Below are 12,628 nucleotides of genomic sequence, written 5' to 3' on the forward strand. Positions count from 1 at the left end.
ATATTTAGTTAAATTTTCTCTTATTGCAAATGCATTACTTTTTAGTTATCTAACTTTTAAAAACATTTACTTACCGTATGGGAAAATATTAAAAGTTTTACATAACTTATCAACATAATTAACTCAATTCACAAACATTTCAGATCAAGAGAGACTACAGTTGCACAGTTTGGTTGTTGAACATGGATGACAACCAATGATATCAGTTGAGTTCAGTCCAGTCTGAAACAAAATGATGTCTTATAAGAGTGGCATAAACAATCATAATAATACGTTTTTTTTAAAGGAAAAAGTCAGTTATTCTCAGAGAACTGGAATCACTGCATGTAACTGAATTCTCCAAATGTCACGGTGCCATTCCAGAACACATTATGACATCACTCGGGCTGTTGGGTGTCGATGAACAGGGTGGTGATGGTTTAAATGAGGAATGTATTGAAGTGTTCTTTTGGTTTGTTGTTGTTTTTTACAGGGCTTAACAAAAGCCACTTGCTGATCAGTGCTGATACAAAAAACATGTTGAGTTAAGGGCAGTTCAAAAGGTAAGCAACAGTCCCAGACTTTTATGATGACCAATAGTGAGTTAGATCTTTAAATTTAAAGGCAAATATTGCAAATAGTCTGTACAAATGCAGCCAAAAGACAATTGTCATTGTGGTCCTCGTTAGAGAGCGTGAGATAATATATCTTCAAGTCAAACAAGACAGTTTAAAACATGCAGTGTATAAGAATATATCTTGCAGGGCCTAAGTCTAAAATAAGTGATGTTGAAAATTAGGAATTCTTCACATGTTGTGATGTATATTCAGTAATAACAGCCAAATATATTTATGTAAATAACAGTATGGGCATCCAATAGAGCTTAATCGTTTCTTCTGCTTCATGTCACGCCTCCTGATTATACAGCAGACAACACACTGGCATGACAGACTAATATAGCATTAGTAGCTATCATTACAACGTTACACCAGCCCCAAATATCTGTGGCTCTCCCTTCTGCACATATTGTTCTGAAAGTGTAGCCCCTCACCTTCCCCATAAACCCTGAGCTATCCCGCGGATACACATGACTTACTGATTGAGTGTAGACAACCTGATAGCAGTTTAGGATCACAATAGAGTTAACACACTGTCAAACGCCATGCAATGAGCACTTCAACAGGGGACAGATGAGAGCAACATGTGAGCGTATGCTGGGCGTGTGTATGTCTGTGCATAGTATATGAGAGGGGTGAGTGTGAACTATGTGTATCTTGTGTGTGTGTGTGTGTGTGTGTGTGTGTGTGTGTGTATACACACGTCTGTTTGTGTGTGTGAGGGCTACCCTGCTTAGGGCATTGACTGAATTGTTTCCACATGCGTCTTAACGCAGAGTTCTGGGCAGGTTTGGAGGACAAGGGAGGAGAGGGGGCTGCTATAGTTGGTGTGTGTGTGTGTGTGACGGTGGGGGGGGGTCAGGTTACATAGCACCATGCTGCACATCTGGGCTGCGAGAGCAGAATTAGATTTCCCACGACTGAAAACACAAAGTCTACACACACTCACATGCGTCTGCACACACCTTGATGAACCACGATCGGAACACAAACATCTCTGATCTGTAGGCAGCGAGCATGTGCACATCCACTTCCACAAACACAGCTACAACACACAGAGCATAAATGCACAACCACTCAGCTCACACACATCATACAACCAGCTACACAGTTAATTTATGTTATGCAAGTGCTGCTTATTGTATTATACTCTGTGGCTTTTTAACCTTAGTCTTTCTTATCCTTAATACACACACACACACCGACACGCACACCGACACACACGCACACTCTCAAACACCACTTCTTCCCTGGCACAGCTGTCCCAAATGCTGCGGGCACACGGGCGTTTCACTGGCACGACACATGGAAGGAAAATCTGAATGTGTTCTCACTAATCATTCCCCTATTCCACCCAGAGAGAGCGAGAGAAAGAGAGAGGGAGATGCGGAGGACTAAAGGATGAGGAAGGACGAGTGCAGGGACTGGACAACCTGTGAAGCAGGTGTTGAAAGGTGAGGAGGCAGGAGACAATCAGCGTCAGAGCAAAAACACGAGAAGAAAGAGAGTCTGACAGAGTGGGATAAAAGCAGGTTAGAGGTGAACGGATAGGGAGAGCTGGTGGGAGAGAGAGACGGAGTGGGATGGGATAAATGGGGGCATGCCAGTACCATAAATGTTTAATTGCCAGCAGGTTTATTCATGTTAAGAGAATGAGAGAATAAAGAGAGAGCTTAAACAGTACAAAATCTGTCTAGAGCCCCGAAATCTAATTTACACAACAAACAGAAAGAGGAGAGAAGAGAGGGCAAAATCGGAGGGGAAGAGAAGGGGGGAGGGGAGGAAGAGGAAAGGGAGAAAAATGCTAATTGGCTACAGTTGGGCATGTCTGGCCTGAGATGAAAGAAGAAGAGGACAGAGAAAGAGGGAGCAGGAGGGAGGGATGAGAGTAGAAGACAAGGAAGAGTGTGGACTACACAGACTGATGGACGGATTGATGGACGGATGGGAACACGTATGAAAGAACAACAACAGAATGAATGAAAGCAAGGCTTAAAGATTGTAGTGCATTTTTTCACTCACGTAACAGTAGAGAAACATTGTGGGTGTTGAGACCTGTTGAGAATAAAGATGCTAGAGCTGCAGGTCACTTCGTCTCAAATATGAATAAATCTCAAAGCATAACTGAGTTAATCGCCACCATCTCTCTACTTAATTCACATCCTTCATCCATCTCAGTACATTAATACTTAAAGTCACTTTGAAAAGGAGAAAAAGCAATTCAGTGTCATGCAATGGGGGTCACACATGATTGACATTTGGTCAGTAGCTACTGTTCATTGGGCTACCTGTTGAAATGGATGAGAGGAAAGAACGGCCTGCACAGTGTTGTATTTCCCTATCCCAGTCTTATTTACATGTAGCAGTATTTCTCCATCTGTAGATGCAAAGACTTTGAATGGAATCCACAAATGAGTCAGATTGGACTTTCCCAGCTGTGCAGAGGTTTGGCGTTGTCTGCAGTGCTGGTGCAAGGATACTGGAACTGTTTTGACTTGGCGAGTCCTTCCTGAATTGAAACAACTCATAACCTCAAGTGCAGCAAAAAAGGCTTAAAATTCTCTTGGTCCCTAGCACAAAGTGTACCTTGAACTCCCTCTGTTTATGGCAGGACCCCCTACCCCTCACCTCACCCCATTTTGTCTCTCACTCTGTATATCTCTCCCATTTTGTCTCTCGTCTCCTGTTCCATCACATTTTACACCTCCTCCTCCCTTCCTCTCCTGCGTTTTCACTTAAGCTTATTCCTGTATTACCCCAAATCCCCCCCCCCCCCCCCACCAGCCGCGTGTGGAGAGCAGAACCCAAATGTCACAAAGCAAACATGATACCAATTGAATAGGTCAGCATTGTACAGAGAAAGGTCAGAGTGTTTCTTGGGCTTGGTCCGCCTTTGGAAGATGTGTTTATTGTGGCTGAACCAAAGGTAGGGACATTCTGAAAAAAAGTCTCTCTCCCTCTGTAACGCAGACCTATGTCTCCAGGCTGATACAGCATCTGTGCTTTGTTAAACATATTACTGTTACGCAAGAATCTGGGGCAAAGAACAACAACACTTGCTAAATATTTTGTTTATTGAAGTTAAAAATGCATTCAATTGCGGTCATGAATCCTGCTTGTGAACCCTTCAGTCTGATTAATCATGAAAACAAAGCAGCCTTTAAAAGGAAAACAAACCCAAGGCAGGCCACTGGTGGAGAAAACGCCTTTGGTGTGTACCTGACTAGGTTTGGATTTGGGCCAGAACCAGGCCAGGAAAGCGGGTCAGAGGGTGCTGTTCTGTGGGAGATATGTTTGGAGTCTGCTCTGTGTGTGTTTTTGTGTTCAGCCCGGTTTAGCCCGTCTCCGATTTACAAACATTTAAGGCCCTGCTGCTGCACTGTTTCATTTTTCATTTAGTCGCAGCCCAAGGCCATGTCCCATATTGGAGACTGCTACACAGCACACCGCTGCACTCTGCACCGCACCAAGCTGCTTCCCCTCCTCATCGTCTGGTCTGGTCTGAGGAGATGAGGACCTGCCGGTGACCCCATAGCCTGCAACACACACACACGCACATTCTTGCACATTTCTATATGCACGCTCACACACACACATAAGCCTAAGCCGAGCGCAGACATATTTCTGCTCATGCACACAAACACACACAAGCGAGCCAAGAAAACACAGACAGATAGGCAGACAGAACACACACACGCAGACAACATGCGGAACAAGCCGTCTAATTCCTCTAATACGTAAAAATCTGCCGAGACAGACAGGTATGACACAGCAGCCATTACAAACACAAAGAGGTTACACACGCTCCAGTACACAGTTGTGTGTTTAGGAAGGTTTAACTCACGTACTGGAGGCACACACACAGAAACACCTGATAGTCAGTTACGTACTGTATTGTCCCGCATTCCCACACAAACATGAACACACACTTATGCATGACCACTACATCTGAACCGATACACACACCAAAGCAGAAATATGTATACACCGAAAATGTACACACACAGCATACAGTTGGTGCAAGTGTGTGCATACAAACACACACCTGTGGTTTTAGACTAGCACACAGAACTCTTTAGTCTTAGAGCTGTCGGTCCCACTTAAAGTTAGTGCTGCTTGTGAAGAGGATCTGACAGACAGAGAAAACACACACGCGCACACACTGCGATGAGTATCCTGCTGGAGCAGAAGACCTGACTAAGCTGAATTTCCCCCTGCTCCCCTTTCCTATTTTCCATCTGCCTCAGCGTAGGAGAACCTGTGTGGGGAAAAGTAATGCCCACCATACACACGCCACGCTTCACTTTCTCTACTCGCAGTGACACTCCTTTAAACACATGCACACACACACACACACACACTGCTAATCCGCTCCGTCAATCTCTGCAGTTTCGCTCTGCTTTCTATTGACGGATTTCTTTCCATGCAGCCTCTCAGTATTCTGTCTTTACTCGTTCTCCCAATTTCCTCAACTCCAGCCTTATCTCCTATCGCCTCTATCCCCTCCTCCTCCCTCCCTCCATCCCTTTGTCGTTTCTGTGGTGCTGTGTGGTTGACCAACAGCCAGGGAGAGACAAGTGCAGGAGTGCCGGCCAAACTTGCCTGCCTCTCCGCCCAAATTACATGGGACAGTCCCAATTACCCTGTGGCCAACCAAAGCATTTCCTGGGTTAGCGCTGGTGACGCGTGCACCCCCTTTGCTGTGGTTACAGGGGGTGTCATTAGACGCTTGTTTTACTGCAACCCCAAGAACGTGCCCGCTGGCCGCATCCACGCCACGGGAAGCACGACTGCAACGTTCCAATAACTTTGCAGAGCCTGATGGATGACAAATGGGAGAACGTTAGGGGTAACGCTGGAGCTTGTAGTAAATTCCTACTGGCCAAGAGGGAGACGCAAAGGGAACATTGCAAGGAAAATAAGAAATTCTAGACAAGCTGCTATGACTTCTGGGAAGCTGATAAGTGTGATATGTTTTGTGGGATTCAAAACACTGGGAAGGAGAGCTTTTTGGACAGGTTAGAATATGATCCTAATAGAATGCAACGTGCAGATGTTGAGCGAATAAATCATTTATTCTGAGAAGTGTTTTTGACAGCAATTCTGGAGAGAAATCTGACAAATCAGGTTGCAATAAATCAGTTTGAAGCATCGAGCTGAAGGCAACCTTCCATATGTGTTGGCCCACTAAGGAATTCAACTAAAAAGGCTAAAGCATATTTTACTTGATGTTTTAGGTAGCTAGCGTTATCAAGCAAGGATTTAGGTCACTTAGCCTAGTATAATTACCTCGCGACTTGACATTCTTCACAAAAGTGCAACTTTTTTTTGTGTGTTCTGATGCTTTCTCTATGTTTCACAACACCTTACTGCGAACGTGAAGGAAGGAGGGGGGTGGGGTGGCCGACACATCTATATATTTTGGTCTGAGATGCTTGCGCTCTAGAAGTTGAGTATCACTTCCACATCTGCACGAGGCACTGCACAGATGGGACAGTATGTCATAGTAAAAATCTAAAAACATAAATGAAATTTCCTTCTTTTTTTAAATTAGAACCAAACAAAGGAGAGTGAGAGTAGAGGAAGGAGAGAAAAAAGCAAAAAAGATAGATCTTAGGGAGGAAAGTCGGCAAACTCAGAAAGGAAAGAGTAAGCGATTGACGCACAGAGCGGGAAAAGGGTTTGGAGGGGGTGTCTGCATGGCGAGAGGCAGAGTGACGTAATGGATGAGCGGAGAGAGGGATTAGGCGAGCGACAGAGATGAAGGGATGCTCTCTGGTGTCACCCGTCTTCACTCTCACTCCGTTCCTCACTCATCGGGAGCATCATGGGGCTCCAGAGTGTGTGGCAGCTGTGCATGTGTACATGTGTGTAATCAATTTGTTTGCATCCATTTCAAAGTCTGTTTATGCACATGTGTGTTGTATGTATTAATATTCCTTCTGTCAATCTTTCAATATTAATGTGCACCATGTGTCTGTGTACAAAGTGTGTGTTTCATGTATGCAGTGTGTGTTTTATATGTGTGTAGTGTATGTCTACATGCACTGTACTTCTAGTTGCCCATCTGGTGCTGCTATGCTGTGCTGCTCAGCCAGCTCTCTAATAGCTCCAATAAGCCTGTGGTTTGCTGCCTCATACACACATACACACATACGCTCACATTTATTCACACATATGTACACACTGATGGATGAATACACACACATACTTACACAGTTAATACAAACCTTTACACACACATGCTGTTATTCTTCTTCCAAGAGAAAGAGGCCGAAAAATGACCATTTATTTACTTTGAGCTCTGTTCTGTGGCAACACAGCCTGCCAGTGCCAGAAAAAAATGAAATAAAAAGAGTCAAAGAGCGAAAAGGGAGTAGGAAGGCTAAAGGTAGGCGAACAACAGAAGAGGACAGAGGAAGAAGTGGTGGACGAACAAGAAAATAATGAGCCAGAAAGCGTTAGAGGTTGAGAGAGAGTTTGTTGGTGGATGTGGAGCAGCGAGCTGTGGTTTGGTCCGGTGCAGCGTTTGGTTGTGCTACAGTCTGGCTGTGGCTTGTGTGGGTTGGGTTGAAACGAGCGGGGAAACAAACCCGGGCAAGAAAGTAGTTGAATTCGTTCTAAGCTCTTGAAAACACACATTACTAATGCTTAATAAACATATCTTCCAAGTGAGTTTCGCCCATGTTGAGGTTTGTAAAAGTGTCTGATGAGACGAAGTAAGGTTCACCTCATACATTTTAAATATTATGAGCTGTGTTTGTTTGTCCAGATCTGCTGGAGGGAGCACTCTGCCCTGCCCAGCCTGGCCCAGGGCTCCGATCAGTAGCAGAGTGTCCTTCTAGCTAGCAGAGCCACACAGTTCCAGCAAACTGAGAACATATTTACATTCGGGGGGGAAAATACACCTTTTCAAATATGCCTTATAAGTCATTCCTACCAGATAAATATTTCTACACATGTAAACAGGACAAATTGTCAACTTAACTTTGACGTGATTCCTCTGGATGTGGTGGATTACGCTCAGATTCAAAGCCAGGTTGTTCCAGTTTATCCAACAAAACAGGTCTCTCTTCAACTAGATGTTTATTTGAATCCCCTTGGGAAAAGCCAGGTGTTGCCAGTGTACACAGGCCTAATGTGGTTTGGGGAGTTTACCGCAGAGTGCAGACTACAGGTGCTTGTAGGAGTGTGCTGCACTGCTCCGAAGATAAGATGCTGAGATGGGAGGTGAGCGTGTGTCCCACGACCCCTGAGCAATGTGGTCCGAGTCAGCACTGAGATACAGAGAACCAGATCGACTGACTGACTGACTGACAGACGCACACATATACACACACTCACACACACACTGCCTGTCTACTCTGAAGGCCAAGGTTGCCACAGTTACCTGCTCTCTCTTTCGGGTTCCGTCTTCCGCTCTTTTTCATCCCTCTCTCTCCCTCCCTCGTCTTCTGTTAATCTGTTCCAGAGCATTGTGATCACATGGAAAAAAACATAGCAAGTGCACATATTTCCCCCTTAGCCAAGAGTGAAAAAACACACGCAGGGGTGGGGTGTAGGGGGGTTGGGGGGGAGAAAAAAGAAAGCGAAATAAACTGTTTATTCAAAGGCAGCGCTGAGCCCTTTTGTTGTGGTGGGGACCTGTCTTTTATTAGCAGCCTGAAAAGCCTTCAAAGGCTGGAAAGACAGAGGACATGCCAACAGACGAGTGTATACAAGGCAGAGGGGAGAGGAGGGGAAGGGGAAGGGGAAGGGGAAGGGGGAGAGAAAGGGGGGACGTGAAGGGGACAGGGCAAAAAGGTTTAAGGTTTAGAGGTTTAGAAAAGGTTTAGAAAGAGGCAAACGGAGAGGGTCTGGGGACATGAATGGGTAGAAAGGTCTCGTGGGTGGGGGGTGGTGGAGGAGGTGATGGAGGGTTGAGAACTTGAGATTGTGCCACTGGCAGTGAGGACACAGAGCGCAGGCCAGCGCAGAAGGAAAAGGGGAGTGCTGGGACAGTTCCAGATGGACCGTAATATGGGGAAACTGTTCAGAACTGTTCTCATATGTTTGCAGCTTTTTACACTGGCAGGACTTTCACAGAGTCTTGTAACTGATTTTGTCAGTGTGTGTGTATGTGCGTCTTTTTGTCAGTGTGTGTGTATGTGCGTCTTTTTGTCAGTGTGTGTGTATGTGCGTCTGTTGGGGAGGTTAAGAGGAGAATGATGTTTTATATCAGATTTTGATAGTTTAAAAAAAAGTTCTGGCAAAGATTATTTGGTGTGTGTGTGTGTCAATACCTAAGTCTGCACACGGTTATGGGTGCGTGTTTGTCAGCGTGCTGTGTGGCTGTGTGTGAATAAACTTACATGTGTGTGAGGGAGATGGATGTATTTGGGGATAGCTTTGAGAGGCAAAGGAGACATTCCCTCATTGCGTAACTCCATTTCTCTTATCTCTGCTCTCAAAGCAAACTGTTAATGCTGCATTCCCTCTCTCTCTCTCTCTCTCTCTCTCTTTTCTCTCTCTCTTTCTGGATCAAGTCTTCAGGGGCACAACCTTTTTGCTTTCCTCCCCTCTCATCCTGCTTTCCAGCTCATCTACTGAGTATTCACACTGTTTGTCTACTTTAGAAAAGTGCTGTTAAAGTGATGGTGATATGATGGTGATATGATCCGACACTGTGTGAGTGTATGTGTGTGTGTGTGTGTGTGTGTGTGTGTGTGTGTGCGCGCACACGCTCAAAATATGCTGATGGTATGAACTGTACGTGTACGTATGTGCTTAAGTGTGTGCAGTCTATTTTAGTGTTGGTGTTGTGTGTATGCGTGCGCTCTGTGCACGGTGACCGCTCTTGAAGCCGAATCAAAGTGCTCTGCTTTCAATAAGAGTCACAATCAGCAAAGTGGCAGCAAGCAATGACATCACTGCAGCTGGGTCCCCAGCTGGAGCACAGAAAGGACTTTGGCAAGTGTGTTTGTGTGTGTGAGTGAGTTAGTGAGTGAGTGAGTGTGGACGTATGCCTGTAACAAAGTCAAAGACCAGTGTAAGCATAGTTTATTTGCAATATGCATATTTCATGCAATTCGTAAACTCAGTGGCCAAGCAAAATGCAAGCAGGTCCATGCCAAGGTAGAACCTTTCCTCACAGCAGTCATGAGCATGTGTGTGTGTGTGTGTGTGTGTGTGTGTGTGTATGTATATGTGTATGGTGGCTGAGAGTGTAAGTGAGATTTCCAACCTCAGTCGTCCCCATCAGTCTCTCTGCACATTCTGTGCCTTGTTTCTATTGGAGCAGACAGTGCTGCGGTGAGAAAAACAACAGGAATTTCATCTGTCATTGATTAAGCCCATTAACGGTGGTGTCTGATGTCTTTTACACTCATTCCACACACACCGACATGCAGCTGCACTCACAAACACACAACGTTACACACACACACACACACACGCCCTGACTCCCCCCACACTGCACCGCTACCAAGACTACCATACAGTAACGGACACACCATGGAATAGCATCAAGATCCACACCGTGTGTATGTGTGTTTGTGTTTGTGTGTATGTGTATTTGTGTTGGGTGTGAATGGATTTTCACACGCTAAGTCATGCAAGCCGGAAAATACTGATCATAAACTTCCAACCAGCATGAGCAACCAACAACCCCACAGAGAGCCAACACACACACACACACACACACACACACACACACACTATGCTACTGGACGCACAAGCACTGACGTGGTCCACACACATACACACACACACATTGTAAACTGCCCTCTTATGAACAAACCATGGTTTCAAACACACACACACACACACACACACACTCACTGCAGCCACTGACGGCACACTGCTACTGAGCATACGACGCAACCAGACACTCCAAACTCACTAAACAAATGTCTGATGTTGTCACTCTGGTATTTACCACTCCACCACTGTCATTTTATAAGCCAGCCTCACTACTTTGAATGTGCAGGCATTGTGATTTTAGCTGCGTGCTGAAAGTATAGCTCAAATAATGTGACAGTAATTGGTTGAAAACAGAGCTCTAGTGCTACAATTCCACCACGTCGACGTGGTTTACGTCTCAGTGCAGAATAAACACTAAGTTGAAAAACTTCATGTATTAGTGACCTACCTGAAGCATCAATGTAGTCACCATGATTTTCGTCACAGAGGTCTCTTCAATGTGGTTTCTCAACCACAACTCTCTGCAACCTCTCTGTCTCTTAGCAGTGCATTACCTGGTGGTGGCATAATGTGTTCAAATTGCGTTTCGGCACCACAAAACAATTGCGCAACGCCACCATGGAAACAATTTAACGTTAGGTTAAGGCAACAAAAAACACTTGGTTAGATTTAGGAACAACATCACAAAGGTAACTTCACATTAACTCAACTTTTTGAGACACGAACACTGGTCTCGTGGTTGAAAGTAATATATAATATAATATAATCAATGTATGCATATTATAGTTTGATCTCTTCACTTGATCCCAGGCTGCAGCATGTTATGTCATCTTGGGTTCAACATATTTTACTCAGCACTGTAAGTGTAAATGTATGAAAAAAGCTTTTTCAGTCTCTGAACTTGATCTCTAAAGTCTACTGGAGGGATGAACACCATTTTACCAAAAGATATTTCCTCATTTGGTTTTGGTGATGTTGGTGGTGGTGGTGGTGGAGAGTCCCGTCTAGCATGTCAGTCGAAAACCTCCCACTGACTATGAAGGCCATGTGATATGATACACATTATTTTCATGCTCATCAAACCTTTCCGTTATACCCCGGCCCTCTGTAGAAGCATCAGCATCCATTATGTTTCGCCATTCATTTATTTGGGTTTCTTTAAATTGTCACTCATCTGCATATGGAAAATGTCAAATATCAGTTTTTATAGGAATGTTTATAAAACTATGAAGCATAAGTAGCTTCTTAATTGCGTGGGAATATTTTCTTGGCTTTGAACAATGCAAAGGAATTTAGATGAAGATAGTTTAGTCGTGTATAGTGTGCGTTTTCTATGTTCCTTTTCCATTCATACAATATGTAGTGGTTTGGGCATTCATAGTCTCTGAAGTTTCCTTTCACTTCGGTCAGGGTAGTTCTCACCGGATCATTTGGGTCCAAAATAGTTTCCTTATAATGAAAATAATTTTCCTCCATCCAAGCTGAACAAGCTAACGAGCCGAAGAGAATAATTTAACCAAATGATTGTCTACCAGCTGTCACTACTTCATTCATTCTTTTTTCATAATGCAGAAGCAAAAGGGAGTTATGACTACCAAGATACAAAAATAGAGCTTTCAAAACTCATTAATTGAATCATCCAACAATCCAACTTTAAGCGTCAAACCAGTCAAAACCAAACAATAGTATCTGTATCATAGAATATACAGTACATTGGCAAAGCTCTTTACCAGTTCAGCAATAGAATAGGGTCAAACAGAGCTGAACACAAAGCGTACGGCAGAACAGGAGAGCAGAGTGAAGCCAGCAGCAGAGACCTGGGGGAACAGAGCAGTGATGAGGGACAGCTACCAGAGACACCCAGCAACTCACATGGGTGTGCACAGCAACCCAAACACACACCAGTGCACATCGGCCATAAAAACACACACGATTATACACATAGGTACACACGCCGGAAAAGGGGCAAGCATGCAAACACACACAAATACCAGACCATTCTCACAAGTATCTGCACACATCACACCTGAAGTGCACATGCATACACATCTTTGTTTCAGTGCACATTGAACACATTGACGTTCATGCTTGAATCCTTTCTTATCTGTATGCTTCTGTGCTTCCAACTCCAGCCTTCTTTTTCTTCTATTAAATTCCAGAGATCCGTCACATTCCATATTTCCATCACAGGAGACAGCCCCACAGCCCTGCCGCTCCCCAGGAGTCCGAAGCTCTGTCCAGCAAACCAGGCTGACTCCAGAACCCTGTGATGTGCTATAATTTAGCTCTTTCCAGAGGACTTTCCCTCTGACTGTCACTTCCCATATATCACTGTCATTCAGCTCCTCTGT

This window comes from Anarhichas minor, unplaced genomic scaffold (genome assembly GCF_050575085.1).
Source record: "Anarhichas minor isolate MPS153535 unplaced genomic scaffold, ASM5057508v1 ptg000028l, whole genome shotgun sequence".
Classification (NCBI taxonomy): domain Eukaryota; kingdom Metazoa; phylum Chordata; class Actinopteri; order Perciformes; family Anarhichadidae; genus Anarhichas; species Anarhichas minor.